Source organism: Mercenaria mercenaria, unplaced genomic scaffold (genome assembly GCF_021730395.1).
Source record: "Mercenaria mercenaria strain notata unplaced genomic scaffold, MADL_Memer_1 contig_4792, whole genome shotgun sequence".
NCBI classification, from domain to species: domain Eukaryota; kingdom Metazoa; phylum Mollusca; class Bivalvia; order Venerida; family Veneridae; genus Mercenaria; species Mercenaria mercenaria.
Genome location: NW_026463048.1, coordinates 55,493 through 60,331, shown reverse-complemented (window position 1 = coordinate 60,331; position 4,839 = coordinate 55,493). Strand labels below are relative to the sequence as shown.

At 33.6% G+C, this 4,839-nt stretch overlaps 1 long non-coding RNA gene across 2 annotated transcripts; it reads left to right on the top strand.

Moving 5' to 3' along the window:
- Positions 1–418: 418 nt before the first annotated feature.
- LOC128554167 (uncharacterized) lies at positions 419–4,489 on the top strand. 2 transcript variants are annotated; one of them, XR_008369536.1, is made up of 5 exons: positions 419–647; positions 1,630–1,750; positions 2,267–2,409; positions 2,787–2,883; positions 3,330–4,489. It is a non-coding gene; the product is annotated as an uncharacterized LOC128554167 (long non-coding RNA). The 2 variants fall into 2 exon arrangements; XR_008369537.1 differs by lacking the exon at positions 1,630–1,750.
- The last annotated feature ends 350 nt before the right edge of the window (positions 4,490–4,839 follow it).

The window sequence follows — 4,839 nt, the reverse complement described above, 5'->3', positions numbered from 1 at the left end:
CGCTGGTGAGCAATGCCGCCATATTCAAAAACGAAAAAAACGTCCGTCTCGGAGACACATTTTTATCCGAAATTACACAAGCCTCGATTTCGGTAAAATGACGTTGAAGTTGACGTCACTTAATTAGATATTTGTTTTCATTAATTTGTTTTTCAAGCAACAGCCATTATGCACCTGTCAATATTTTGCCCGTCCGGGGGAGCGGCGGGCTGACCCAGGGGAATTTGACATTTCAAAAATTTTGTTGTCTAAATCCCCACCCTAGAGACAACCTTTTTTGTCTAAATCCCACCGTAGAGCCTGGTTGGTACATCAAATGTTTGTCAAATTCCCGCCTGTCGGGAATGGTCTTCTGTCTAAAGTCCCGTGTATGCCCGCCGCTCCCCCGGGCGGGCAAAATATTGACAGGTGCATTAGAGCTAGTGTTAAAATCAATAATATCGGATGAAGATCTTTAAGTTTAAACGTTTCAACATTTAGTGAAATATCACAAACCTAATGAGTGAATTAGCGAATTGTTTCCCTTTGAAATCAACACGCCATTATCGGTGGATACATGTCTGAAACTGGGTCAGAGAATACATGCAGTTATTGCTCTGAATATACGCGGATATTTAAAGTGCATGGCGGATTTAATAATTGTTATGGTAAGTGTTAATTTTCATTATAAATTTATTCGTATTTGGAGGCAAAACAAAATGGACAGACCGCTTCGTTTGTTGACTTATCGAAGATACAACTTTGCAGCGAAAAATAGCAGTGTTGACATTTCGATTCGACTGTCTGCTGTCAAATACTTTTAATATCTTTCCTGTGTATTTGTAAGTTTTCATGTTGGCAGAATATACTTGTAGCCAAGACAGTCGGGCATTTGCTACGTTAAGTAGGCCTACATTCTGTATGCAACTTTCTATCTAGAAATTGTAAAGAGGTAAATGAACTGATGAACAGGAATGGGCTATTCCAGAAAATATCCACTCCCACTGTGGAAGCAGTTTTTTGGGAGAAAATAACCCCCCCCCCCCCCCGGAGACATTTTACCCCCTCTCCCCCTTCCACACCCCGGTTACCTGAAAATACCCCCCTCCCCTTCCTCCCAATAGGATCCCTCCAAATACCCCCCTCCCCTCCTCTCGGGTTATTTCAGAAAATATCCCCCCTCCCCCTTCCACACCCCAGTTACCTCAAATACCCCCTCCCCTTCCTCCCAATAGGATCCCTCCAAATACCCTCCCCCCGCCCCCCTCCTCTCAGGTTGTACAAAAAAAAAAACTGCTTCCACAGGGAGGGGGTGGATATTTTCTGGAATAGCCCAATATTACAAGATATTGTACATTGTTTAAACTGTCACAGATGTGAACAATTTAATAATTACATGGTCATTATGCACAGTGGAATCTATGAAAATTGAAAACTATAGTACAATAACACAGGAAAAGTGGTGTTTTAAATTGTCACTTTTTGTTGTAATTATAGCAACTAAAATAGACCTCCTGAAAATTTCTTAAAAATTCTACATGCAAATTGCAATAAAAACTACTTTTTTCATTCTCACTACTGCCATTACTGGTAGACAGCATGCTGGTAGGCTACTAAATAAATGAGAAATTCTTCTTTTATATTTTTCAGGATAACCTCCAGCAGTAAGAAATATAAAGGCTCACTGGAGTTTTGAGTGCTCAACAAGTATTGACCCCATACTATGCTTGAAGCAAGTAGTGCCCTTGTATTTCTGTGAATCCTCATGCAGGTATAAGATTTTGAATTTTCTGTTTACATTCATATCAGTGTCAGTATCCTCAAATGTACTTTTTCAGTATCAATTTTAACTATGAAATTCCATATATCACTAAATTAAATTCCATAGTCTTCAAACAAATCATGACTATGAATAAAAGCTTCAGGCCTGCAGTGCACATTTTACATTGGAATTATAGTGACACCTTTGCAGAAATTTTGTCAAGTAAAATTATCTAAAGGAAGTTATGTTTTGTTAAGACTTGATATTACTAATTTCTATGGGTTTTTTTCACTGAACTTCCTGTAAATCCCTGAAATTGGGTTGAAAATACTGCATTGCTTTATAATAAAGATGCTATATTATAAGCACTGTGAATTGGAATTCAATTAAATTTTGATAAATACAAGTTAATGTTAAGCAATATCTATAAGAAAGGATGAACTGTTTGGTCAGTGTTGATTCACTCCATTTTTGATGAGAATTTAATACATTTCTTATAAACTGTTCTTGTTTTTGTATGAAAAGTACAGTACTGCTGTTGGAAGAGGAGCAAACAGTGTGGTATCTATGGTCCACCATCACTTCAAGCATCATGGCTATGGGGAAAAGAATGTTTCATTACATATGGACAATTATATTGGACAAAATAAGAAAAGTGTTGTAATAAGGTAAGAATTCCAAATAAATAAAGAAATATTTATTAAGCACACAGAATTTGATGTTGAAATATTTAATTTTACAGTGTGTTCATACACTTCAGTTTGGAAAGTCACTAGTTTCCAGTTTATATATATAATGTGCATAATTGTATCTAAATGAAAAATAATACCTCCACTGATAAACATTGAATTACAATTTGAATATTGCATACTTACACAACATACTGTATTAAGACTTAGGTGTGTATGTAAGAAAATAAACTCTGTAGCTGGCATTTATTTGTTTTAATAAAGTGATGCTATGTTATATTCTAAGGACTCACTATAATTGCTACTTAGAAGTTTTTGTTTAAGAATTCATTGTTTAAATATACCCATTATTTTAGCTATGGAATGTGGCTTGTTATGATGGGTCTACATGATGACTAGGAGTACAACCTGATTGAGGCCCGGCATACAGAATTCAGCCCTGAACATGTTTTGGTATATTTGGCTTGAGCCTCTTTAATCAGTTATGTTTTTATTAATAATCAAGTATTGATAAAACTTGCTGCAGAGATCATGTCTGTAAAGAGGCCACTTACATTAAAATACCACAGTTTCTGTTTATGTTTGTGTTGTTAAAGAGTGTCTAGCTCACAGTAAGCAAGTTAATCAGAAATAACATAATTCTAATAAAGTAACTGTTTTTTCTTAACCAGGTTAAAGAACTATTTGTTAAAATGAGATCAAAATCATGGCCCTTACTTGATGTAGAATATGTGCGATGGTTGAATTTTTTCATGAAAAGAAGTTATTACTGTAATAAAATTCTAAAATGTTATTTAATGTAATTATGTGTGGAATGTCTTTTGGAATGCTGTTGTTCAGGATTGATGAAAAGGTTATGTGTTCTTCTTCTTAAATATTTGATACATTTATCATTACAGAATGTCTTCTGCATGACCTGGTATAGATAGTATTCTTGAAGGATTATAACTTCAACACAGAGACGGAGATTACTATTTTTAGGCAGGGGGTTGGCATGACAGGCAAATTCACCAACCGTATTACCATTCCTGAGCTGGATGCCAGTCGACAGTGGTACCTGTATAATGAAATAGCGCCCCTTTGCAGCAACAGCAATGTATGCTCAAAACCAGCAGTGTCAAAGCCATTAAAATTGATAATTCAAGTCATTTAAAACGAAGAATGAATGGAAAAAAGTGTTTAACATTTAAAGTAATACAGAGAAAGAGCTTTGAAATTTTGATTAATTTGAAAGTGTTTTTGATTTTTTGAAGATGTACTAGACCCTAATTCCATATATTTGAAAAAGAACAAATGATACATATAGTTTATGTAAACATTGAATTAACAACTTTATGGTGTCAACAGTACTATGCCTTTGTTAAATATTGACTCACTATATACATGTAAGGCTGAACACAGAATAAATGTGAAATTCCTCTAAAACACTGGAAGATTTTTCAACAGTAATTGTAACATATATGGTAGTAATGTACATTTTTTTCATTACGACAGTTGGATTATATAGATCTACAAATATTTTCTGCTGTATTCAAACTGTAATCACTTCTGTCGGCAGTATCATGTTTATTTTCCCTTTTCATGAACAATTAATTTAACCTGTCTTGAAAGCACAATATATGTATAATTTGTAAAACATACATTGGATTATTGTGGAAACAATTTAGTTTTTGTATGCCTAATTATATATTACTGCCGTTAGTATCATCTAACTCTTTTAATATGATCAAAACATTTAATAAGGCAGTTTTCTTAAACTATTACTGTGTGTTAAATGAGATTATGTAGTATTATGTTTACGGAATTAACTGCGTAACCATGGAAACATTTTTCTGTTGTTCTATATTATGTCTTGAAAAAAAAACATTGTCCGAAGAACACTTTTCAGTGGTGCATTTTTTTAAAATTTTTACATGTAATGGTAAATGCTGAAAGTGTTCTACAATAACTTAGCAAAAACGTCATTGTTGTCTCATTGAAGCATATACTGCAACTCCATTGTAACCATAGCAACAGAAATATATTGTATTATTTATGAATAATGATCTTCACAAACAAATTACACATGTTATTTTTCTTAAAGAATGATTTAAATTGGTTTTATTCCATAAAAAACAGACATAGCAAATATTCTCATTTTTATCTCCGTTTCCATGGCAACCATATATTTTTTGCCTCAAATTATAGACGTTGCTTAGGGTTATATCTTAGCATATCTGAATGTTAATTATACGTTCTGATGTAATTGTTATAAGAGATTTTCGTGTTTCCATAAAGAAAATCAATCGATTGCCATGGCAACAGCACAATTTCAAATGAATTAAAATATGAGATTTTGCATTCTGAGTTGTTGATCATTCATTATAATAATATTTCAACAACATTTGATGTTGTGCCACTTTAACCTAT